This window comes from Myotis myotis, unplaced genomic scaffold (assembly GCF_014108235.1).
Source record: "Myotis myotis isolate mMyoMyo1 unplaced genomic scaffold, mMyoMyo1.p scaffold_m19_p_5, whole genome shotgun sequence".
Taxonomy (NCBI): Eukaryota; Metazoa; Chordata; class Mammalia; order Chiroptera; family Vespertilionidae; genus Myotis; species Myotis myotis.
In genome coordinates, this window is record NW_023416357.1 from 33,079,769 (window position 1) to 33,107,504 (window position 27,736).

General features: G+C 38.8%; 1 non-coding gene across 1 annotated transcript; it reads left to right on the forward strand.

The window, feature by feature from the left end:
• Positions 1 to 10,707: 10,707 nt before the first annotated feature.
• On the forward strand, positions 10,708 to 10,820 carry LOC118657227. Its single transcript, XR_004967940.1, has one exon. It is a non-coding gene; the product is annotated as a small nucleolar RNA SNORA49 (small nucleolar RNA).
• The last annotated feature ends 16,916 nt before the right edge of the window (positions 10,821 to 27,736 follow it).

Below are 27,736 nucleotides of genomic sequence, written 5' to 3' on the forward strand. Positions count from 1 at the left end.
TAGTAACCACCAGAGGCTTGCTCTAGTGACAGTGACCAGTGCCTCTGCCTCGCCTTGGTCTGGGGCCCCCGCTCACCAGCTCTACCATCACGCTGTGTCAGATGCCTGCCATGTTCTGCGCACGTGCCCCCTAGTGGTCAGCACATGTCATAGTGACCGGTTGTTCGGTTGTTTGGTTGTTCCGCTGTTAGGTCTATTTGCATATTAGGGTTTTATATATAGATAATAGCAGTTAATTAGTGTCTAACTTGTGTAGTCTCAGGCATAAGTCCTACTGGAATTCCTTTGGCAATCTAGAGTGGGAATACATGGATGCGGCGTACATGGGGATCAGGGTGGATCTGGGGAAAGGGACTGGCCTGATTCCTGAGGATACCTATGAGGCTCATGGATGTCCCATGTCCAGAGGAGAGAAGTGAACACATATGTGATTGAGTCAGTCATCTATTGGCTAAAACAATACATTATTTTCTTGGAAAAGAAAACTTAGGGGTTATTACTTATTTAGTTTAATTTGTCCATTGGATAGAAAAATTAGTGACTGACTTTTAATGTATTAAAGTGAGGATCTATAAATAGTTATAGTGTACAGGGATAAGACAATGAAATATCTCTAAACCCTTGTATTTGTAGTCAAGGTAAAGAATTAAAGTGTGGTTGTAATATTGCCTTTAAAGTAATTATGGTGGGTGGAAAGACATACAAAGCACTGCATACATGTATATTGATTATTGTGACATGTTACTATAATTAAATGTACTAGAAACACTGTGTTCAGTGGAAATGATTGGTGAATTTTGCCTCTAGTCATATAATTGATAGGGAGAAATTAAAAATCCTACTAATATTTCAAGGTTACTTCATATGGCTTTTCAAGTAAGATATTTATGGATTGATGTGAAGGTGATATACATGTGCTTATTTCAGGGTCCTCATTTGTGTACTATGATATATTTATCTTTTAAAAATTCTTAAGATGAAGGGCTTATTTCATTTTTCTTCTAAATATTTTCAAATGCCTTGTGCATCTGTAAGACCATGATTACAACAAAAACGAACATGTTCATTTATAAGTAATTTTGCAAGAGGATGACTGCAGATGGGATTCTAATTAGAACCATTATTTATAGATTAACTACATAATGTGGGTTTGCTCTTTGGTGAAGCAACATGAGGGACAACTGAGGACATAGGGCTACAAAGACAAAAATGTTATGCTTGCAGACACCGTGATCTCATTCCTTGGGGGAGGAGTGTCTAGATAAAGATGTGTGAGCATCCCACCTCCCACCTCCTCCTCAACCACTGTGGGGCTCTCTGGGACAGGCAGGACTGCGAGCCACACCTGAGATAGATAGAACTGAAGACTTTATTTTTGCCTCTTACCCTTGCTTATTTTCTGGCCTGCAAAAATGGTGTCCCTCCAAATTCCTTCAGAGATGTGATTGCTTTCTTATTCCACTGGGAGCCTCTTTCCCAAACTGTTCCCAGAAGGGCTCACAGCTCACCTTCTAGAGCCTCAATGGGGCCCCAGGTTTCAATTACAAGAAGTGACTGGAGAGCACATAATTACTTTTCATTGTTATTAATTCCTAAAATGTTAAGTGAACATTGTATCTGCTCTGAAATATGATTGAAAATTGATGGTTCTGTTTTAATTTAAGTTTTCTTTTAAAAGAAATTCAGGGGAAAATCTTGTATATACAATTATAAATTTTCTTTTATAGCAGGTGGCTGAAGAAATTCAATTAATCAACTGGGTTTGGACAGGTCGAAAGTACAGGTGTATGGTGGTTATCCAAAGCCTTCCATGGGCAGCTAATGTGCAAACAGGCCAGTAATTCTGCTCTTGTTTTTTGAGAATACATATTGACTTTCTAAGCTCGATATAACTCAAAAGAGGGATATTTTGAGTATTAATGTTCAAGTATGTTTATTTTAGAATTAAATAACAGATGATTTCCTTTGGTTTCACTGCATATATTTTCACTAATTTTCTAAGCATGGTGACTTAGCTGACTTTAATTCTACTTATTCATTGCACTCTGTTGTAAATCAGAGTATAACTAACTATATTTTAATTTCATACTTCTGAATTGTAAAATGCATCGTGGAAATGAATTAATCACAACAGGTAAATAAACTTGACCAGCATATTAAGGGATCTCCTCCATTGTCTAAAGCATCATGTCTTTGGGGCGCCTGGGCTGAGAACCAGTCCCCTTGTTCCTTTGTGCCTTTTCACTAACTATGGAAGGGATGTCCAGCAAGCTGTGGAGTTCTGCCCTGCAAATCAGCAGGGACCAGTCCATCTGGGCTTGGAATGCAATGAGTCCATTAGCAAAATTTTCATAAAAAGTAGAGACAGATGCATTGCACAGGTTCCTTATTTCATAGACAGCTGATATAAATCACTATACAAAAATACATGTGGGAAATCTGATTAATAATTTTAGAGGTGGCAGTTTTTTGGAAGTTTGAAAGATAACCTTTAAAAAATACCTATCTGTAATAGTCCTGTTCTCTTGCTCTCTCTACCTTCTTCAGACTTTATTTTTTTAGCTTTTCTTTTAAGCCTTGATTTGTTCTTTTTCCCCCCCTTTCAGAGTAAAGAGATGGTGGGAGGTGTAGTTCTTAAAAGAGAAGATTATAATAAGAAACTATCGTCTGTATTTTTATTTATCAAACATCAGTAAGTTAGAATTGGTGTTACAATTTTTTTTTATTGAGCTAACTTTATGTATAAAAGACAACTATATTTTAATTGCAAGGGGTTTTATTTTGTTTGCTTCAGCTCTAAAGAATGGAGGAGGGATTTGGCTCATCAGATAGTTTATAGGCCAAGCAGAGAACTGGATGCAAGGCATAAAGCCAAAATGGGCTGTCAGTTGGGGAACCAGGAAAGAAAAGATTTAGATTTAGTGAATGGAAAAATAGGAGGTGGCCCAGAGGAACTCAAGAACATATGTTGCCTGGCTGGTATAACTTGATGGTTGAGCGTCGACCTATGAACCAGGTCATGGTTCGATTCCCAGTCAGGGCACATGCCCAGGTTGCGGGCTCAATCCCCAGTGTGAGGTGTGCAGGAGGCAGCCAATCAATGGTTCTCTCTCATCATTGATGTTTCTCTCTCTCTCTCTCCCTCCCTCCCTCTTTGAAATCAATACATTAAAAACATTAAAAAAATAAAAAAAGAACATGTGCCAACATATACTCCCATATTTGGGAGAGCTGGGCTCATTGATAGGTTCTAGAACAGGCTGGAAACCATGGTTTTCAAATCCCTTTACTCACAACACTCTTTCATTAAGGGAAATCGTGAATAGCTTCTGGTATGTTACATAGATGAAAGTGACTGTAGTGAGGGAGAGCCCTGCTTTCTTGGCCACATACAAAGGTGGTGTCTGAGTGAGTCTTTGAGAGCACAGCTTGAAAATCACCCTGGTAGCCATGCATTCTGATTTGGTTTCAGAAAGCAAAGTCAATATGACAAATTTTGGTTGTCACCCATGAATGAGTTCTTTACCCGTGTGAGTTCTTTAAACACTGGAGGGATGTCCTGGTAGACACAGTCTGCAGGGCACACTCAGGAAGTGTGCACATTGATTTTGTATCCTGAAACTTGACTGTATTTGTTTATTGTTTCCAATAGTTATTTTTTTTTTTTTGGTAGAATATTTAGGGTTTTCTATATACAACATCACATCATCCACAGAAAGTGACAGTTTGACTTCTTTCCTTATTTGTATGCCTTTTATTTCTTTCTCTTGCCTTATTGCTCTGGCTAGAACTTGCAGTGCCATGTTGAATAAGAGTGGTGAGAGTGGACATCGTTGTCTTGTTCCTGATCTTAGGGGAAAAGCTTTCAGTTTTTCACCATTGAGTAGGATATTGGCTGAGGGTTTATCATATATGGCCTTTATTAAGTTGAGGTACTTTCCTTCTATTCCTATTTTATTGAGCGTTTTAATCATAAATGGATGTTATATCTTATCAAGTGCTTTTTCTGCATCTTTTGACAAGATCATATGATTTTTATAGTTTTTTTTTGTTAATGTGGTGTATTATATTGATTGATTTGCAAATGTTGAACTATCCTTGTGCCTCTGGAATGAATCCCACTTGTTGTGATGTATTATTTTTTGGATGTACTGTTGTATTCGATTAGCTAATATTTTGTTTAGGATTTTTGTGTCTATATTCATCAGGGATATTGGTCTGTAGTTTTCTCTTTTGGGTGTTATCTTTGCCAGGTTTTGGAATCAGGGTTATACTGGCTTCGTAGAATGTGTTAGGAAGTATTACCTCTTATTCAATTTTTTGGAAGAGTTTGAAAAGAATAGATTTTAATTCTTCCTTGAACACTTGATAGAATTCACTGATGAATCCATCTGATCCTGGACTTTTGTTTTTTTGGAGGCTTTTGATGGTTGTTTCAATTTCCTCACTGCTGATCAGTCTATGTAGATTTTCCAGTTCTTCACAATTTAGTCTAGGAAGGATCTATTTCTAGGAACTTTTCCATTTCTTCTAGGAGGTTATTGAATTTGATGGCATAAAGGCTTTCATAATATTCTAGTATGATCCTTTGTATATCTGTGATGTTTGTGGTGATTTCTCCTCTCTCACTTCTGATTTTGTTAATGTGGGTCTTTTCCCTTTTTCCCCCTTAGTCTAGCCAGGGGTTTGTCAATTTTATTAATCTTTACAAAGAACCAGCTTTTTGTCTTATTGATTATTTGTATAGTCTTTTTGTTCTCTATTTCATATAATTCTGCTCTAATTTTTATTATTTCCTTTCTTCTGCTAATTTTGAGTTGCTTTTGTTTTTCTTTCTCTAGTCTTATACTGGTAAGGTGTGATGTTAGGCCCTAACCAGTTCGGCTCAGTGGATAGAGCGTTGGCCTGTGGACTGAAAGTTCCCAGGTTCAATTCCGGTCAAGGGCATGTACCTTGGTTGTGGGCACATCCCCAGTAGGAGGTGTGCAGGAAGCAACTGATCAATGTTTCTAACTCTCTATCCCTTTCTCTTCCTCTCTGTAAAAAATCAATAAATATATTTTAAAAAATAAGATGTGATATTAGGTTGTTTACTTGGAATTTATCTTGTTTCTTTAGATAGGCCTGTAATGATATAAATTTCCCTCTTATTACAGCTTTTGCTGCATCCTAGAGGAATTGATATATTGTGTTATCATTCTCGTTTGTCTCTATATATCTTTTGATCTCATCTTTTATTTCTTCCTGACCCAGTCATTTTTTAGTAGTTTGTTGTTTAATCTCCATGTATCTGTAGTTTTTTTTCTTTTTTATCTCCTTTTTGCAATTGATTTCTAATTTCAAGGCATCATGGTCAGAAAATATGCTTGGAATAATTTCAATCTTTTTTAATTTACTGATGCTTGTTTAGTGACCCAATATATGGTCTATCCTTGAGAATGTTCCATGTGCACTAGAGAAAAATGTATAGTCTGAGGTTCTGTAATGAAATGTTCTGTAAATGTTGAGTATATCCATTTAGTCTAGGGCCATGGTCGGCAAACTGCAGCTCGCGAGCCCCATGCGGCTTTTTGGCCCCTTGAGTGTGGCTCTTAGGAGTACCCTAATTAAGTTAATAACAATGTACCTACCTATATAGTTTAAGTTTAAAAAATTTGGCTCTCAAAAGAAATTTCAATTGTTGTATTGTTGATATTTGGCTCTGTTGACTAATGAGTTTGCTGACCACTAGTCTAGGGTTTCACTTAAGGCCAATATTTCTTTATTGATTTTTTGTTTGGTTGAACTGTCTAGAACTGTCAATTAAGTATTAAGGTCTCCAACTATAATTGTGTTTTGATCTGTTTCTCCCTTTAGTTCTGTGAGTAGCTGTTTAATATATCTTGGTGCTTCCTGGTTGGGTGCATATATATTAAGAAGTGTTATGTTTTCTTGATGTGAAAACAAGTGTTCCTTTTATCATTATAAAGTGTCCATCTTTGTCTCATATATTTTGTCAGATATAAGTTAGTAAAGGTTTTTAATCAGTCATCCATGGTAAAGGAGGTACAAACTACCAGGAAAAACAGTAAACAGGATAAAAAGGCAAGGGGGTCAAGACTGTAGGATATATTTTCTCTCCCTTTCCTGTGTTATTATAACCAAGTCACATTAAAATTAATGACATGTATAGTCATGCTATGGTTGTGCCATTTTACACTACTCACTTTCCGGCATGGTACTTGATTGCATTCGGGAGTAAATGGTTCCCTTCTGAATGATGATACCTGGATCCCTAGCAATCTCTTCTGGAGCCCTGCAAGGCCAATGTGGGGGGTCATCGTGAGGGGGACGTAATGCTGTGTAGAGAGGGTGACCCACAGGTAGACAGGTGCCAGAACTAAGGAAAACAGTTTTCATAGGCACAGGATACTTAAAGGACAATGGGAAGAGTTGGATCTTCTTGTTTATGAATACTTTGAGACTGGATTTTGTTATTTTGAGCTCTGAAGGCTTAAGGGAACAAGACTTAATTACGACCAGGTGAGTTAGTAGTGTTGGAAGGAGGATGGGAAGAGAAACTAATAGTTGTGGAGTGCCTTTTGGGTCCTATGCTAAGAACCTTTATGCCCATTATCTTCTAGAAATTTCAGATGGAGGCTCAAGTCTGTACAGCTCACACCTGTACCTCAGATTCCTGGCACTGAGGTATAGATTAGGGGAAAGTTTCATCTATCACCACCACAGTTACAAATGATGTCAATGTTTGACTTTTTCTAGAACCAAAACACAGAAGTTGGAATTTTTGCTTAGCAAGATTTTGGTATGAGCTTGAACATTTCAATTAGGTGTTTTTCCCCTTTATTGTGAGGAGGAATGGGGAAATGATGAGTCATGGCAGCGAATCATATCTGCACATGATTCTACTTTTCTCTTAATCAAAAGGTGCTGCAATAGTATTTATTGCTCCAATTTCATTTATTAAATGGCTATTGTTAAAGTAGGCATGGGTTTTTACTTTTGTAAGTATAGCTACTTCGAGAAACTACTTTATTTTCTTTATGTACTGAAAGCAATCAAAGTTAAATAGTGTTTATGTGTTTTAAATTATACGCATACAAGTCATTAATGATTAAGTGATGTTTGAAAGTATGAGCTTCTGATTTACATTGACAGAATCCAGGTTATAGAACTTAGAGAATGTAATCTGGAATGCAGGCTTATAAAAGTCAGTCTCTAATAGCAAAATAAACAAGGATAGTATAAATATAACATTGCATTTGATTGAATGGCTATGAAATGTTGATATCTGATTTAGCTTGGTAGTATTCACTATTTGATTATCTCATGATACAGCTTTCCTTTGTCCTCACTGCCCACCTTCCTTTAAAAAAAAATTCTACAAACACGCAAATTGTCATGTCATATGTGAATGTTTAAAAGTGAATCAAATTTATCTTTTTTATTTTTGAAAATTCTTGAGCCCGTGAGTCCCACCCCTATTGTGTGACTGGAGAGACACAGAGGAGTCCCAGGACCCAGGTGTTGCCAGCCCTATAGGCCCTGATGTGACCAGAAGTTTGATGTGTCCTGTTGTCAACTTGTCAGTTGGCCTACTCCAGGCCATGAGTGCCTCTGACCTAGAAACCTGCAGCCTTCTTTGGGAGGTGGGTTGGATAGATCTATCCATTCTAACCCAGCTCTGCTGTGACTGTGGTTCAGCAAAACAGGTTCCAATGAATAATCCATTAGGTTTAGGCTTGTGTATTGATTTTTAAACACTGATTTCTCTTCTTTTACATCCCGAGAATGTGAAGTGATTATATTCAATGTGAAGTAAGCTGCATAAGCTTACTTGTACGTGTTTTAAAATGAATCATTATGATGAAAATTACCTTGAAAATGTAATAGTACCAGGTCAGATATTAGTAAATTTTGGAAGTTGTCATCAATTACAAGTACAGATTATACTAAGTGAAGGTCATTCCTACTCTCTTATTCTGCCAGATATATTGCCAGGTGAAAGAGTTGCTTTAGAATTCAGTTTAATTTAAGGAAAGGACACCCTCTTACAAACCCATCTCTGAGGTGAAAGTTATTTGCATTAACATTTATTTATTCATGAATTTTCCATAGCACAGGAAGAATGATTAAAGTTTCCCTCCTCCTTAAGAATGCATAACTTTAGCTTTATTAGTTGTTATATGCTTCTCTATTTTTAGTTGGAATAACTCAGAGGGCCTTGTTTACTTCCTCTCAAGAAAGAGGCCCTTGGCTAATCTGTCAAAGGCAAGTAGGTAGCCAGCTTTGGAGCATTAGAAGAAGCTAAATCTAAGTCAGCACACCAGTACTCACCAAGGTGTCTCTGGTCAGATATCTTCTTCACTCCTGGTGAGACATCTCTTAAACTTGATGGAATTTTATTTATAGACTAGAAGCCCAGTGTGTGAAATTGGGCGGCCCTGCCCACTCGTGCAAGACCCACTGTGCTTGCAGCCCCGCCCACCCACGCCAGTCTTTGGTCGTTACGACATTAGGGCCACGGGCTTTTTATATATAGATTTTGTAAGTTAAGGTATTTGTGAAAGTTCATTTGGATGAGGAAGCCATCCAAGGGGGAACCATCCGGGGGTGGGGTGGGGGGAGTAACGACAGAAGCAAAAAGCTGGTTGAAGTTAGAGAGGGTTCAGAATGAAAGTGGATGTTCAGATCTTCATTAGGATTATAGGAGATGCTCGATGGTAGAGACCAAAGTTGAGACTGAGGGAATCTCAGAGAGTTGGGCTTGAATGGGGAATCCTCCCTGATGGCCCTGAGAGTAGGGAACTAATATTTAGGCACCTACGTGCACCAGGTGCTTTTGTAGACATCATCTCCTTTGAACAGACGATGGCCCTCACACTGCCAGTGGAAAGAATGGTTGAGAAATGTTTCCAGTACAACTATGTCTCTTAAATTTTAGAGTTTCAGTCTCTCCTTTTGGTGTTGCATGGGATCTTCAAGGGTGAGAGTGAGAAAGCTCAGGATGGATGTCCAGAGTCAACCAACCTTATTTTAGTCACACAGCTTATAGTTTACAACCTCTATCACCAGCACAAAGTTAGTCACAACTCCAAATTTTTACATTTAGCCCTCTCCCCAGTCTCCACATCCCCAAGGAAATCTTGTGTTCCATTTGGAACTATCAAATTTTTAAAATAATTATGATTCATTAGGCCATGGTTTTTATCAATTTTTTGTTTTGGTTTATTTTGTGTTGTTTTAAAATCAACTCTCTTCCCCCTAGGAGATACAATAATGATAGAAAATAAATGAAATCTGTGCTTGTAATGCATCCTCCATAAATCATCTTGCCCTTGGTGAATGGGTAAATGGCTATTTGTGAGGCTGTAAATTGAATGTACACGGGCACATTAAGGAACAGACACTGTGTATGAAATGAGAGCATTCAAAAGATTATTTTAAGAAAATTTCCCTCTTCTGCCCTAAAGTATATTTTTTTGTACTTAGAACTTGCCCAGGAGTCATGGGAAACAGTTTCTACAGTCTAAGTCCCAGTATGAGTGTGCCAGGCACCATAAGCAGATCCACAGGAACCTAAGCCCCTTTCTCAGAATGAGAACATGTGATAATCATCACACAGGGAATTAGCAGCAGACCAAAGGTAATAGGTCTCTGGGCAGAATTTTAAAATATGTGTGTGTGTGTGTGTGTGTGTGTGTGTGTGTATTTTATTGATTTCAGGAAGGAAAGGAGAAGGAAGGAGAGATATAAACATCAATGATAAAAGAGAATCATTGATCAGCTGCCTCCTGCACACCCTCTATTGGGCATCAAGCCCGCAACCCAGGCACATGCCCTTGATTGGTATTAAGCCCGGGACCCTTCAGTTCACAGACCGACTAACTCTATCCACTGAGCCAAGCTGACTAGGGCCAGAATCTTTTCCAACAGTGGTTCCAAACTTTGCTATATGGCCAGATCCCCCAAGAATTTAACTACAGATCAATGAACCAAACCTGGGTTTTACATCAGAATTTCAAAGGTTGGGCCCTGGAAATTTGCATTTTTATAAAAGCTCATAAACTGAATAGGAGACATGATTAGGTTCGTAAACTTTTCTGGTTGTTGGGCTGGAAAGTAAAAAACTAAGAAACAAGGTTGAGTTTTCCCACTAATTACAACCTTGATGAAGTACCTCTAGGTTCCACTTCTTATAAAATACGAGCCTTCCAGATGCTTTCAGGCTCCACAATGTTATGATTCAATAAATGAGAGTTTTTGACCATAGCTTCAGCAGTTGTTTCTGTTTTTGTGCCTTTGGGTTTAGAAACTCATTTTCAGAACATGCCATTAACATAGGTGGAGTTTGTGGCTGACTATGGAGTCCATTCAAAGGATTCCAAGGAGGACTTTCTCACCCAGAACATCATTCACACCAATTTCTTTTACTTTCAGAAATTTATTTATTAGAAGAATAGGTGAAGTATCTTTCCTCATATGTTTAAGTCCTCTTCAATAGGGATAAGAAGAACAATAGCAGGTTAATAATATTTTTGTATTAAATAGTTTAGCATTTTTTCTATTATGGCATCTACAACTAATGATGTTCACATTCGCATTGCTTCTCCCTCTCATTGACATATTCAGGTTGTGTATGATGCCCATCTATAATGCTTTTTCTTGCTACTATAAAAACACTCAGAATGAACGTAGTGAGAGTGACATTATTATTAGAATAACTTTGAATCAGCATTGCCTGGGGGTACATGAAAAAGCACAGATCCCTCCCCAGGAAGACACTGTTTTTATTTGTGAAGCCTATGAATTGGACTGACAACACACACACACACACACACACACACACACACACACACACACACACACAGAATAACTTAGAATCTACTCAAGTTTTATAAAAATAAAAGTAAAGCTAATTTTCCAAATTAATAGTAAAAAATTAGTTGGAACATATCTCTTCTGATTGTGACTATATTAAATTGCTAAGGCTGCCTTAACCAAGTACCATAAATTGAGTGGCTTAAACAACAGAAAGGTATTGTCTGACAGTTATGATGACCAGGAGTCTGAAATCAAAGTATGGGCAGGTGGGTTCCTTATGAGGGGACGATCTGTTCCAGATCTCTCTCCTTGGCTTGTAGATGGCCATCTCCAGTGCCTCTTCACATTGTCTTACTTCCAGGCATGTCTGTCCTGGTGTCCAAATTCCCCACTTTATAAGGACATTGGTCATATTGTACAGAAGCCATCCTAATGACCTCATCTTAATTTGATCATCTGCAAAGACCTAATTTCCAAATAAGGTCACATTCTCAGATACTGAGGGTTAGGATTTCCACATGTTATGGTAGAATACAATTAAACCCATAACAGTAACATTCCATCATATTGAGGTATTGATGGTGAAAAACCAATGAATCAATTTATGAAGTGAGGTGGGTCATCGTCTTTAGGAAATCAATAAAAGTATAGACAAGTTTTTCTGATGTGAGATGGAAAGATTAAAGATGGAGCAAGGAACTGCCAGGGGCATATAATTTTGGGGATACTTTGTATTCATTAAGAAAAATTAAAATTCTAATTCCCTTGCTTCCCTGACAGCAATATGATGAATAGGAGGGCTAGAAGGATTGGCATTTTCATGGAAAACCTTAGAAATCTGAGAGTTCCAAAGTGTTAGTTGAATTTTAAGGGTTTCAAAGGAAAAAAAGACTAAGCATTTGTTAATTTGACCGGTATATTTTATGATTAGTTGCATAATATGTACTTAAGTAAAAACAATGGGTTTAGGGATGTACAACTCAGAACTGTTTGATATGCAGAACCTTTGTGAGGTTGATTTGTCTTTTCCTACTTGAGTTACTAGCAAAGAACTAAAGACACTAAAATGCCATCTTTCTGAAGGAACAAGACTGCAGTGCTTCTCAAACTTTAACATGTTTATAGATCACCTGGAGAATCTGGTTAAAATGTAGATTCTCATTCAACAACTCCGGGGTCCCTGGAGCACAGGCTTAGTAAGGAGCTAGGAATTCTTCAAAGGAAATGAGCGGGGAGACACTCCCTTTGCACGCCATGTCCTCTGCACAACAGCAACACGTGATTTAAAAGTTTTCCTACTTCTATCCTACACTTCCTTTCAAGTTACATTATTTAGTGGACAAGGGTAACAGCGTCTTCCTTAGAAATTCCTCTGAAGTCACTGCTTCTTAACATTTAAACATGATGTTCTATCCCTCTCTTCCTCCGCGCCCCCCCTTCCCCCCAGGTTTGACACTTACTGGAAACTCAGTAGTCAGTCATTTTTGCCCAGCTTCCAGTAGAGGTCATTGCCTTGTTACAGAAGTATTTTCCTCTCTTCCTAAGAGAGTTCAGTCCCTGAGATGACTTTGCATTCTGTGGGCAAGTTTGGGAAGTCAGCCTAAGGGATCATTTACCCCTGAGACCATTGCTTATAATAACTCCTACATTCAAAAGTAGGAGCCATTCTGCTTCCTCTGGTCAGTTAACCTGAGTGGCAATGATGGCTTAGACTTTTCCGATGACCCAGAACAAATGAAAGAAAAAGGACTGAAGCATGGTCTAAGTTCTACAAAGTCTAAGTGCAGTACATTATTTTGCTGGGGCTGCCATAATAAAATACCACAGCCCTGGTGATTTAAACAAATGGAATTTACTTTCTCACAGACCTGGAGGCTGGAAGTCTGAGTGAGATGAAGGCATTGGCTGGTTGGTTCCTTCTAGGGCAGGGGTGGGGATTGTCTGAAATTGGAAATCATTTGGCCTGTCCCTGCCAAGGCATTAATTAAGTGTTTGACTAAATGTAGCAGGCTAATTTTTAAGTTGATAATTTTGTATGGCCTTTGAATGATGTTATAAATATCCAAATGGCCCTTGGCAGAAAAAAGGTTCCCCACCCCTGTTCTAGGGGAAGGATCTGTTCTGATAACTGGCTGCCTTCTCCCTGTCTTCACTAAAATCAAGTGTTATCATTCTCATACTCAGGAATAAATGTTAAGGCGCTATTCTGTACAGTGGAGCTACTTGCGTGATCTGCACATTCTGGGCAGCAGCCACAGTCCAGCAGGCAACATTGTTAATTCTACCCCCGAAGGGGCTTCATGAGAACCATAGAAAGATTCATTGCAAAAGACTTCACACAAGTTATAGACTTAGAACTTTATAGAATTTACTTACATTGTAGATGCAACAACTGAAATATTATAGACCAGAGTTTTGAGATCAGTATTTTACTCCTTCCTTTCTAAGGAATTAGTGAAAACCTTACCTCTGGCTCAGAGAATTGTCTCTGTCTTGATCTCCTTCAGAGTTTCAGGTTTACCATGTTAACTTTCTTGCTTGTATTCTACCCTGTTATATCCCACCCTTTTGGTTTGAAGATGGTCACTTCCTTATAGTGGAGCCCTTTATAATTATCATAAAGATTCTAAATTTGCTTTGGGTCTATTTTAAGTGCAGAGACTTTGAATTGCCAAAGAAGCCTTTGAAAAGTTAATTTCTTATTTATTTCCCTTTTCTTTCTTATGATGGGTTCTTGTATTATATTTCTTTTTGAAAAAAATATTTATTTAAAAAATACTTTTATTGATTTCAGAGAGGAAGGGAGAGTGCTAGAAACATCAGTGATGAGAACCATTGATTGGCTGCCTCCTGCATGCCCCACACTGCGGATCAAGCCCACAACCCGGGCATGTGCCCTGACTGGTAATCAAACCATGACCTCCTGGTTCATAGGTCGATGTTCAACCACTGAGCCACATTGGTCCGGCTCCTTTTGAGTATTCTTACGGCTACATCTTTTATTTTTTTAGATTCAGTTTGCTTTAGAGGATGAGGAGCCTGTCTATTTGACTCAAAACATAATAGAGTCCTTACAGCCATGAATATCATAACATCCTATCTGGTTTCAGCCACTAAGGGAAAGTACTACTTAATCAAATATTGAAGTGGCTAAGCATAATTTATGAGGCCATTGTTCTCTGTTGTTGACCTGACTTTTAAGGGTAGTGATCACACCTTGGAGGGAGACAGGAAAAGTATTGCTCTTCTGTTCATCTTCATAGGCTACTTGACTTTTTCCTCCCCTTATTAACCACTCCCCCTGATGCAAATGGGCTTGGTCTTTCACTTCATTGTTTCCTGATTCCTTTTCATGTGAATGCCCTTGGCTCTGAGGTAACATGATGGTAATATGCTAGTTCTATGAATCTAGAACGTGAACAGCTGGGAAACGCTGTCACCAGAGCATAAAACCCAGACACAGATGAGCTCAAACATCAATTGCTAAATACCTTGTGAGATATTCAGCATCCTGTTCACTATTTGGTCAAACAGACTATTCCACGGACTCCTCAAATCTACGGTAGCTGTGAGTTAGGTGTGGGAACCTAGATGTGGCACTTTAGTCCCCTGAATAAGGACATCATCACAGCGGATTCTCTTTCTGCACGGTTCTTGCTTGGGCTCCTTATGTCCCAGCAGTATTTTTTTTTTGCACAGGTTAAAGGTTTGGATAAAAATGGGGACACTATTGCAGGAGTGATTCATGAGGCTTATTTGCCAGTTTATCACAAATTGCATCTCTTTCCTCAGAGAACACATTCTCTGGTCCCTTTAATCTCTTTTACAAGGGATGACAGTTTATATTAACAGAGGGCAAGAATAAATCATTTGGTTTAAGTGGTAATGATCATCTAATAATACGATGTGATAGGATTATATTAGAATTGCAGAACTGGGCTATTTATTGAGTGGCATGCTATCAAATTATAAGCCTCTGAGGACATGGGGATGATTATAATCTAGAAATGCAAAAAGTTAAACTCTTTATTATTATTTTGCTACAAATTCTGGTCAAATAAAGTTAACTTTGAAAATGTCTGATATGTGAAAAAGAAAATTAAATGAGACTTCATCTTCTAACACTTTCTGGTAATTTTTCAAAAGAATTCTATATTTTTGATATCTGCATTATGTGTAAAAATGTTAAGGCCTGATTGATAATGTAGAAATGAATATGCTTTTAAAAATGTTTAATTTAGTGTCATAAAATGATTACTAGCTTCAATTATAATGCATTCTAATAGCTCATTACAAACCATGTTATGCCCTGTCCTGTATGGATCAGTTGGTTGGGCATCATTCCATGCATCAAAAGGTAGCTAGTTTGATTCCCTATCAGGGCACATGCCCCGTTGTGGGCTCCATCCCTAGTAGGGGGTGTGCAGGAGGCAACCAATGGATGTTTCTCTCTCATATTGATGTTTCTCTCTCTCCCTCTCCTTCCCTCTCTCTCTAAATAATATCAATTAAAAAACATGTTATAAAACATATTAGTTAAAAAGCTTTATATTCAGTCTTCAGTGACTTTAAAGAAAAGACAGTGTGACCAATAAGCTAAACAGAGGAACTAAAAAATGAGAATTCAAATTTCAACTGGACCCTTTAACTGAGTACTTTAGAACTTTCTTTACAGAACTGAGTGAAGCACTTCTTTTATAATACCAGCAAACTTATTTGCATGTTCTTTGAGCCCCAGTTCAATGACCTGGATCTTGGTTCATTGTCATTCATTATCTCCAACCTTGCTCAGCCTCCCATTTTGAATATTTTCAGTTTTTCTTTCTTGGCTTCTTTATCAGAGCATCTTATTTTAGCTCCTATGAAATTTCTCACTTTCTTTTCTCAGAGATATTGCAGGTCCAGTCCTAGACTACTGCAATAAAGTGAATATTGCAGTAAAGGGAGTCACACAAATTATTTTGTTTCCCAGTGCATATAAAAGTTATGGTTACACTATACTGTATGTTTTTTATGCATGTAAAGAACAATGTCCATACCTTAATTAAGGAATGCTTTATTGCTAAACAATTGCTAACCATTATCTGAGCCTTCAGCAGATTGTAGCCTTTTTGCTGGTGGAGGGCCCTGCCTCGATGCTGATGGCTGCTGACTCACCAGGGTGGTGGTGGCTGAAGGCTAGGGTGGCTGTGGCAGTTTCTTAAAATCAGACAACAATGAAGTTTGCTGCACTGATTGACTCTTCCTTTTGCAAATGCTTTCTCCAGCATGCGATGCTGTTGGGAGCATGTTACCCACAGTTGAACCTTCGGAACTGGAGTGAATCCTCTCAAACCTTGCCCCTGCTTTAATGACTAAGTTTCCATAATATTCTAAATCCTCTGTTGTCATTTTAACACTCTCCCCCGCATCTTCATCAGGAGTAGTTTCCATCTCAAGAAACCACTCTCTTCACTCATCCATAGGAAGCAACTCTTTATCCTCTCCAGTTTGATCAGGAGACTGCAGTAATCCAGTCACATCTGCAGGCTCCACTTCTAATTCTCGCCCTATTTCCACCACATCTGCAGTTACTTCCTCCACTGGAGTCTTGAACCCTTTCAAGTTATCCATGATGGTTGGGATCAACTTAATATTGATATTTTGACCTCTTCCCATGAATCATAAATGTTCTTAATGACATCTAGAATGCTGAATTCTTCCATAATGTCACATACCTACGATTATTATACAGGATTGATTCACCACACTAAAAAATAAATAAAAAAATATAAATCTCTGTTTTTTTTCTTTACTATCTCCTCCTCCTCCCCTCTCCTCCTCCTCCTCCTCCTCCTCCTCCTCCTCCTCCTCCTCCTCCTCCTCCTCCTCCTCCCCCTCCTCCTCCTACTCTAAAGCTACTCTTCTCTGCCCCCGAGACTCTGGCAAACACTGATCTGTTTACTACCACTATACTTTTGACTTTTCCAAGATATCATACAATTGGAATCATGTAGTATGTAGCCTTTTCAGACTGGATTTTTCACTTAGCAATACAGATTAAGATTTATCCATTCTGTGAGTGGATTAATACTCATTTATTTAGATTTTTAAGTAGTATGCCATTGCTTCAATTTAGTTTGTTTATATATTCACTTATTGAAGTACATTTATACTACTAACAGTTTTTGGCAATTATGAATAAAACTGCGACAAACATTTGCATGCTGGTTTTTGTATAGGAATAAGTTTTCAAATTAATTGGGTAAATACCTAAGAACTCGATAACTGGGTCATATTTAAGTCTATAATAAGTTTTTTGTTGTTAATCCTCACCACAGGATACCTTCTCCGTTGATTTTTAGAGAGTGAAAGGGAGGCGAAGAGGGAGAAGGGGAGAGAGAGAGAAACATAAATGTAAGAGAGACACATCTATTGGTTGCCTCCCACACTCGTCTGACAAGGGCTGGGGATAGAACCTGTAACCCAGGTATATGCTCTTGACCAGGAATTGAACCCTCCACCCTTTCATGCATAGAATGATGCTCTAACCACTGAGTACACCAGCCAGGGCACAAGATAAGTTCCATAAGAATTACTGAACTGTCCTTTAAATAACCCAACTGTCTTCTAAAGTGGCTATACCATTTTGCATTCCAGCCAGCAATAACTGAGAGTTCCTGTTGCTCTACATCCTTGTTAGCATTTGGTGGTGTCGTTTTGGATTTTAGCCATTTTTTTGGCTAAAGGTGATTGAGTTGAATTTTTTTAGATGATTAGCAACTTCTGTGGGAGTTGGTTGAGGGAGAGGCTGAGGTAGTTTTCCCAACCTCTCAGCTCAAAGGCTCTTGTATTCCTGTAGCCATAGCCTGTTTCCATAGACATGGCACTTCTGTAAAGAGGGGCTGCCTCTGAAAGTCAGAATATAACCTGGCTCAGGAGGACTTATTTTTAAAAAATATGTTTTTATTGATTTTTAGAGAGAAAGAGGAAGGGAGAGGCATAGAGAGATGGAAACATCGATGAGAGAGAAACATCATTGATCAGCTGCCTCCTGCACGCCCTCTACTGGGGATGGAGCCCACAACCCGGGCATGGCCCTGACCAGGAATCAAACCTGTGACCTCTTGGTTCCTGGGCCACTGTTCAACCGCTGAGCCACACCAGCCTGGCTCAGGAGGACTTCTAATGACGCTCCTGTTTCACAGGCTGGCTCAGAGATAACCATCATCAAGGGACGCCTCTATGCCAGGTTGGTGACTCACTTTTAGAGGAGCTTTTTCTGAGAGCTGCCATTGTAGCTCACCTGGGCACTTTCCGCAGCATCTTTCTCCACTTCCTGAAAAGTAAGAGTTCTGTAACATCTCAGCTCTTCTCACATTGGTTTTTGTCATGGAGGTGTTCTCTTTCAGAAAGCAAAACCAAGCACACATACAAACAATCACAGCTGAATGTTCTAGAAACCCCTCAGGTATCCTGTCATTTCCTGTTGCACCATCACAACTTCTTGTGGCCTGGTTTGGATTGGGGTATCTTTTACATGTATTTTAGAGATGGTTGATTCTTCTGGGTCTAGTCTCTGAAAATGAGAGTGACAGAGAGAGAGAGAGGGGGGGAGAGGCAGGGGAGAGAGAGAGAGAGAGAGAGAGAGAGAGAGAGAGAGAGAGAGAGAGAGAGTTAGTTCCTGGAGTGAAAATAGGAAGATTCAAAATTAAGCTCCTGTCATATTTCTATATTGTTTATTGGAACCCCCACCAATCAGACGTTATTTTAAATTTGAATTAAGTTAAGAATTTTTTAAAATTCACCCACATATTTACCAAGTTATTAGTTTTTGTACTTGTTATTTTTCTTGAATTTTACACTTTTCTTTTGGACTAATTTTACTTATTCCCAGAGTATTTTTTTAAAAATATAATGATCTCTTCTTAGTTTCTTTTTAAAGAAAACTGTCAGAAACTATAAAAGGTAACTTTCTTAACACGATGAACGATATCTATTAAAAACATTCCACTTAGTAAACATTCTACTTGGTGATGAAATATTGAACACATTCTTCCTGAGTTCAGGGACACAACAAGGAAGCCACCTCTTTGCATACCAGTTCTATTCTACAATATTTTTGGAAGCCTTAGTCAGTGCAATAGAGCAAGAAAAATAAAAATTAAAAAAAAAAAGATACACGCATTGGAAAGGACAAAGCAAAACTGTCATTCTCATATCACATAATGCTGTACATAAACAAATCCAAAAAAAAATCACCTATAAACAATTAGAATTGATAAGTAAATTTTACAAGGCATTTGGATAAAGGTCAATATATAAAAATCAACTTTATTTGTATATGCTACCCTCAAATGCTACAAAATGAATTTTATTATATTAAATTAGTTTGATTAATTAAAATATTAAATTAATACAATTTTATTATATTAAATTTCATACACAGACAGGCTTGGGGAACTAAGGTTAACCTCCTCTGCAGAGTCCCAGAAGGATTCATCAGGCATAATGTTAATTTATAGTTGCATGGGTGCCAGGCAGTTTGACAAAATTCTGAATTTGGTTATTTCATGAATTTTCTACTGATTGAACTCATGGGATTCATATTAAATAGATAAAAGTTAACATGTTTTGGTAGCATCATCCTAATAACTCAAAACCTTCTTTTAGAAAAAAATTCAAATTACAATGAAATTTAATTGTATAATTTCTCCAAGCCATGTTTCCCACATCTGTAATTTGAGGATAATGCCTATGCCATTCTCATAATCTTTGTTATAAAGATTGAATGGAGAGAAGCTCTCCCACTGCAGACACAGAGGACTCTCATAGCCAGTTAGCCTGGAGGTCAAATCACCCCCGGTATTGCCAACAACAATCAAGGCTTAACTACAACAAGACTGCGCACAAAGACCACTAGGGGGTGCACCAAAAAAAGATAAAAAAATGCAGAGACAAAGAAACAGGACGCAAATGTCAGAAATGGAAGATATAGAGCTCAAAACCACACTTTTAAGGTCTCTCAAGAACTGTCTAGAAGCCGCCGATAAATGTAGTGAGATCCTCAAGAAATCTAATGAGACCCTCGATGTTGTGATAAAGAACCAACTAGAAATTAAGCATACACTGACTGAAATAAAGAATATTATACAGACACCCAACAGCAGACCAGAGGAGCGCAAGAATCAAGTCAAAGATTCGAAATGCGAAGAAGCAAAAAACACCCAACTGGAAAAGCAAAATGAAAAAAGAATCCAAAAATACGAAGATAGTGTAAGGAGCCTCTGGGACAGCTTCAAGCATACCAACATCAGAATTATAGGGGTGCCAGAAGATGAGAGAGAGCAAGATATTGAAAACCTATCTGAAGAAATCATGACAGAAAACTTCCCCCACCTGGTGAAAGAAATAGACTTACAGGTCCAGGAAGCACAGAGAACCCCAAACAAAAGGAATCCAAAGAGGACCACACCAAGACACATCATAATTAAAATGCCAAGAGCAAAAGACAAAGAGAGAATCTTAAAAGCAGCAAGAGAAAGAAACGCAGTTACCTACAAGGGAATACCCATACGACTGTCAGCTGATTTCTCAACAGAAACTTTGCAGGCCAGAAGGGAATGGCAAGAAATATTCAAAGTGATGAATACCAAGAACCTACAACCAAGATTACTTTATCCAGCAAAGCTATCATTCAGAACTGAAGGTCAGATAAAGAGCTTCACAGATAAGGAAAAGCTAAAGGAGTTCATCACCACCAAACCAGTATTATATGAAATGGTGAAAGGTATCCTTTAAGAAGAGGAAGAAGAAGAAAAAGATAAAGATACAAATTATGAACAACAAACATGCATCTATCAACAAGTGAATCTAAGAATCAAGTGAATAAATAATCTGGTGATCATAATAGAATCAGGGACATAGAAAAGGAATAGACTGACTATTCTTGGGGGGGGAAGGGGTGTGGGAGATGCGGGAAGAGACTGGACAAAAATCGTGCACCTATGGATGAGGACAGTGGGTGGGGAGTGAGGGCAGAGGGTGGGGCAGGAACTGGGAGGAGGGGAGTTATGGGGGGAAAAAAGAGGAACAAATGTAATAATCTGAACAATGAAGATTTAATTTAAAAAAATAAATAAATAAAGATTGAATGGAGAATACAGTTAAGGATGTAGCATAGTAATGTCTGGTACATAATAACAGTATTGGATGAATTTCAAGGAGTGAAAATGACATTTCTGTGTTTTTTCCCTTTTCTTTCTCTAAATATTAGTGCTGTAATTGGAATGCCAAGATGATGCAATTGCCCACTGGTATCAGGCACATTTTTGAGCTGCTTATTCCAGTCACAGGAATGAATTTGCACATATCAGCCATGGTTTATTTTGAATCCAACTTTCTATTTTGGATTATCATCATCCTTTTGTAAAATGCTTGGCTAGTATTAGGGGACAGTCCAGCATCTGGCATCATGGGCAAAACCAGCCTCTTCAAGTGCAAAATTAAATCTCCTCTCCATTCTTTCTTAGCTTCATGATTTAACCAATGAGCCAACCAGCCACAGGGAATTTAACAACAACCATGTAATTGATATAAAATGCTCCACTAATTCAGAAGACCAATTTGGTCACATCTCCTTAATTTTTTCAATTAATCACTTCAGTACCCAATTTTCTTTTTATCAGGAACCTTAGAGTCTCCCTCTTGGGGCTTCCTCTTTTTTTTTTTTTTTTTTTTTTTTTATTTTATTTTATTTTTTTAAATTAAATCTTTATTGTTCAGATTATTACATTTGTTCCTCTTTTTTTCCCCCCCATAACTCCCCTCCTCCCAGTTCCCGCCCCACCCTCTGCCCTCACTCCCCACCCACTGTCCTCATCCATAGGTGCATGATTTTTGTCCAGTCTCTTCCCGCATCTCCCACACCCCTTTCCCCCCCAGGAATAGTCAGTCCATTCCCTTTCTATGTCCCTGATTCTATTTGTAATCAACAGTTCATTCTGTTCATCAGATTATTTATTCACTTGATTCTTAGATTCACTTGTTGATAGATGCATATTTGTTGTTCATAATTTGTATCTTTACCTTTTTCTTCCTCTTCCTCTTCTTAAAGGATACCTTTCAGCATTTCATATAATCCTGGTTTGGTGGTGATGAACTCCTTTAGCTTTTCCTTATCTGTGAAGCTCTTTATCTGACCTTCAATTCTGAATGATAGCTTTGCTGGATAAAGTAATCTTGGTTGTAGGTTCTTGGTATTCATCACTTTGAATATTTCTTGCCACTCCCTTCTGGCCTGCAAAGTTTCTGTTGAGAAATCAGCTGACAGTCGTATGGGTATTCCCTTGTAGGTAACTGAGTTTCTTTCTCTTGCTGTTTTTAAGATTCTCTCTTTATCTTTTGCTCTTGGCATTTTAATTATGATGTGTCTTGGTGTGGTCCTCTTTGGATTCCTTTTGTTTGGGGTTCTCCGCGCTTCTTGGACCTGTAAGTCCATTTCTTTCACCAGGTGGGGGAAGTTTTCTGTCATTATTTCTTCAAATAGGTTTTCAATATCTTGCTCTCTCTCATCTTCTGGCACCCCTATAATTCTGATGTTGGTACGCTTGAAGCTGTCCCAGAGGCTCCTTACACTATCCTCGCATTTTTGGATTCTTTTTTCATTTTGCTTTTCCGGTTGGGTGTTTTTTGCTTCCTCGCATTTCAAATCATTGACTTGATTCTTGCGCTCCTCTGGTCTGCTGTCGGGAGTCTGTATAATATTCGTTATTTCAGTCCGTGTATGCTTAATTTCTAGTTGGTTCCCCAATATAAGATCGAGGGTCTTATTAGTTTTCTCATAGATCTCATTAAGTTTATCGGCGGCTTCTAAACAGTTCTTGAGAGACCTTAAAAGTGTGGTTCTGAACTCTATATCTTCCATTGACAATTTTGTCCTGTTTCTTTGTCTCCGCATTTTGTTATGCTTCCTTGGTGCACCCCCTAGTGGTCTTTGTTCGCAGGCTTATAGTTAAATCTTGATTGTTGTAGTTAATTCCAGGGAGGGTTTGACCTCCAGGCCAAGTGGCTATGAGAATCAGCTGTGTCAGCAGTGAGAGAACTTCTGTCCTCTAGGGAGGTGCTAATCTGGCGTTTGCCTGAGGCTATCCAACAAATGCCTGTGTGCAGGGCTTGGGCGGGGCGGGTCGCACAGGATCAACAGGGTGGGCCGGAGAGAGCAGTTATGGCGGCTCTCAGTCCTGTCCCCAGGGGCTCTGCCTCTCTGAGTCCCAGCACCCGCTGCAAAACTCAGAGAGAAAGCTGCACTCACTCTGACCGAAGCCAGACAGTCCCGCTTCTCCCGTTTGAGTCTGGGTCCCTAAAGACTCGCCCGGATCTGGAGCTCAGAGTCTGGGACTCCCTCCCGATTGAAAACGCCAACCGCACCCTCCGCCGCCAGCCCGCTCCGCGCACTCCGCACCTCAGAATTTGACTTCAGCACTGTGCCTCCTCTGAGTGTACGTATGCGTTTCTCTTTCCTCCTAGTTGTAGGACTTCCACTCAGCCAGCGTTCCTGTGGTTCTGGGTGATGTCCCTTCCGTTTTTTGGTTTCACTTTTGAAGTAGTTGTTCAGAGCAGCAAACTCCGGCGTTAACCTATGCCGCCATCTTGGTTCTCCTCTAAGTTTTCCGGGGCTTCCTCTTAATCTTCATTTTTTTCAAGAACTTTAGAATCTCGCTCTAACCGGTTTGGCTCAGTGGATAGAGCATTGGCCTGTAGACTGAAGAGTCCCAGGTTCGATTCTGGTCAAGGGCATGTACCTTGGTTGCAGGCACATCCCCAGTAGGGGGTGTGCAGGAGGCAGCTGATTGATGTTTCTCTCTCATCAATGTTTCTAACTCTCTATCCCTCTCCCTTCCTCTCTGTAAAAAATCAATAAAATATATTTTTTTAAAAAAGAATTTCACACAGCCCCAAAGCAGTTTATATTTTTGCACCAACAAGATAGAATCCTGGGCTTTTTCCAGTCCACTGGCGTGACATCTATTGCCACAAGGTGGTGTGGCTTTTGAGTTTAGTCCTGCTGTCCTGGAATTACTGTGGAATCGCTGATGTCATGAGGCCTAGATGATCCAGATTCCTGAAGAAATCACTGTAGTTCATTGAGAGTGGATAAACCTTTAGAGCTAAACTTGGCTAAGGGTAACCCAAGGCTCCCAAGTGATCTGATTTCTAGTGTCCATATATTTCAGCTCCCTTACAAGCTGCTTCCATGGTTCCTGGTAGTCCCAGAAGTGTGGAGACAGGATCAGTTAGATTTTTCTGTCACTTCACAGATCTAAAGCCACTATCTTCTTTTCTACATAGGGATCAACTTTCTTTTTTTAAATTGAATTTATTAGGGTGACATTAGTCAACAGATCATATAGGTTTCAGGTATGGGTTTCTATGTTACAAAATCCCAAGATCTTCTCCTGGGATCAACTTTCTAACTCCAGAATGTCTGCTGTTATCTCTTTCCCCTAGACCAGTGATGGCGAACCTTTTGAGCTCGGCATGTCAGCATTTTGAAAAACCCTAACTTAACTCTGGTGTCGTGTCACATATAGAAATTTTTTGATATTTGCAACCATAGTAAAACAAAGATTTATATTTTTGATATTTATTTTATATATTTAAATGCCATTTAACAAAGAAAAATCAACCAAAAAAATGAGTTCACGTGTCACCTCTGACACGAGTGTCATAGGTTCGCCATCACTGCCCTAGACTGTGGTGCTGCTCACTCAGCCTTCTAGAAAGACTAACTTCCATGACTATAGGGCCTCATCTCCATACTTCTTGTATTAGCCTTGAATAGTCATGGCAACCAAGGAGGGGAATGTCCTGCTGCCTCACCATACTTTTTTATTCCAAGGCTTGCCTTCCATATGCCCATTTCCTGCTCCCAAACCTATCCTCAAAATAATAGACAGTGGTAGTATTCCTACCTCCCAGGTAAACCACATTACCCACTCAGAGGCTCATATCTTTGTTCTCTGCAAGATACACATAGAATGCCATTCTCCATTATCAGTATATTTATATCTGGGATTTTCATTTTAGATAATACTATCAATGGGAGAAATGAACTTTATAGTTAGTTAAGCATTGCTTGGTTTAGACCAGTGGTTCTCAAAGAGTGGTTCTCAGACCAGTATCATTGGTGTTACCTTTGGTATTTACATTAGTGGTAACTTTTTAGAAACATAAATTCTTGGACCTCTCCTCAGACCATCTACTGAGTTAGAAGCTCTGGGGGCCAATAGCAGCATTCTATTCCAACCAGTCCTCTGGGAGATTGTGATTAAAGCTAGAGTTTGGGAACCACTGATCTAGGCAAAAACATACTTTATAATTGTTTTTCAAATGGGAGGTCAAGAGCTGACTTCTGTGTTCTTGCTGCTATCTTCTGAGTGTCAGCAGTTCTTTAAACATGAACACACACAAACAGCTTTTTCTTGGAGCTTGTAAAAAGTCAGTACCTCTTGGTGGTCCCAAGTGGGAGGCTCAATGCCCCACCTGGGGTATGTGCGAGGCACTGAGAAAAACCAGGGACTCGCTACCATGTTGTTCCTTAGATCCCCAGGTAGTCTGTCTTCTTCTTTCCAGCTTTCAGAATCTTTTTCCTCATGTTTTTGTTGTAAGCACACAGATGTATGAAAAATAGAGCTACTGCATCTTGGCAGAACCAGAAGTCTCAGGCAGCGCTGTATAGCCAAGTTACCATGAACTTGTGATAGTGTTTTATGTCTTTTCCAATCTTATATAATTGTTATGGAAAAATATGGAGTTAGCAATGGATATTTTGATCTATGTTCGATCATTTCAATTCAGATGCAGTATATCATATTAGGTAACAGGAATAATAATTTTTAAAAGCATTATTACTTGTAACCCATCATATATTGCCAAAAATGCATTGCACCTGCGGAAATGTATCATGAAGACAGAACAAAGAGGGCCCCAAAGAAATAGTGACAATAGCATCTGGCATCATGGGCATTTTATTTGATCCAGGTGAGAAATTCTTGACAAAACTACACGTTATATATATATATATACACACACACACACACACACACACACACACACACACACACCTATCTAGCTAGCTCAGAAATAGGGCTTTAAGATTTGGAAAATGTTGGGAAGTACATTCTGCCATGCAGTGTGCTTTTGTCACTTTCATCGTTCTCAGGATGAGAAAGAGCTCGTTGAGCACTTGTATACTCTTGGGTCTTGGTCTCTACCTCAGTTGCATAGTTGGCATGAATCCAATCAGGAATAGATTTACCTGCAACAGATTAGTGCTAAAAAGGAACATGTGTCAGAGCTCTATTAGAGTGTGTTAATTTTAAGATCAGTTATTTAGATTCATAGGAGAAATACTTTCATTATATCTTTCCCGAAAATTATTCAATAATGTAAATGCACAAATTTTCTGCTCATGTCACTCATCAACTACTTCTCATGTTTATTTCTTAAACACTCATTTATCCTTCCATCACTTATATGATTTAAATTAACCAAGTTGGCTGTGGGCTTATATTATGAATTGGATTATAAATACTGTACTTAACACTAATCATTATTACAGTAACTTGTATAGACTCTACACTTCCTAGTGGTTTAATACCTTTCCACATATAGTGGATAATTTAAAACCATATCTACTTACGTAAATATCTAAGATGCTATCTAGAATGTTTCTTTTTTTGTTGTTGTTAATCTTCACCCGAGGATATTTTTTCCCATTGATTTTTAGGGTAAGTGGAAGAGAGAGGGAAAGACAGATAGAAACATGGATGTGAGAGAAACACACCAATTGGTTGCCTCCTACACGAGCCCTAACCAGGGCCAGGGCTGGGGAGGAGCCTGCAACGGAGGGACGTGTCCTTGACTGGAATCAAACCCGTGACCCTTTGGTCTGCAGGCCGACACTCTACCTGCTGAGTCAAAACAGCTAGGACTACAATGTTTCTAAAATGCTATCTAGAATGTCCTGACTCTAGAAAAATTCATTTAATCAAGTTTAATTTCTTTCTCTTCGATGTCAACATGCTATCCTAGATCTCTGAGATGCCAATTATAAACTTAGTTTTGACCATAACAATTACTAAGTATATGCAATTCAGTACAATCTATTTCTTCGTGCATCTGTCACATTTTTAGGGCACTGTAAGATATCTAGAAAACTAAAATTTGGCACAAATATATTGCTCTTCATTTGAACTTAAAAATCTTAGAGAGAGAAGAAGGGAGCGGGACAGAGGGCTTGCATCCCAGGCATGTGCCCTGACCAGGAATTGAACCGGCCAGAAACCTCTCAGTGCATGGGATGACACGCAACCAACTGAGCCACACCCGCCAGGGCAATGCAATATTGTAATTGATAAAATGGAGGAATATGCAGAATATCAGGTGACTAGATATTAGAATATCTCATTTTGCCTGAGGGACTAGGAAGGGCTTCTCAAAGAGGTGATGCTTTAAGCTGATTTTTGAATTAGAGTTAGAAGATGGTCAGGATGTGCAGCTGTAAGAATGGGCAATGGAGTGAGACATTTCAGGTTATTAGTAGAGAGGGGACATAGTTTTGTATAATTGAATTCTAAATGAAGAACTAAATCATCACTATTCAAAATGTCACAAATAATAACCAAAATATGATGGATTGCCTTAAAATCTGAAACTTTCAAAAATAATCATTGTCTTTGATTTTTTTGAGAATCCTTTTTTTCCTTCTTCTTTTTTTCTGTTAAACGATTGAAAAGGTCAGCCTCCAAGCTTTGGATTTGACCACTAACATTTCTCAAACTGAATGTGTTAATGGCATTTCAAACGACACTTTTGCCTCTCAAGAAGTTCTGCAGGAGAACTGAGGCTTCAGAGTTAACAAGCAGCCAGCCAA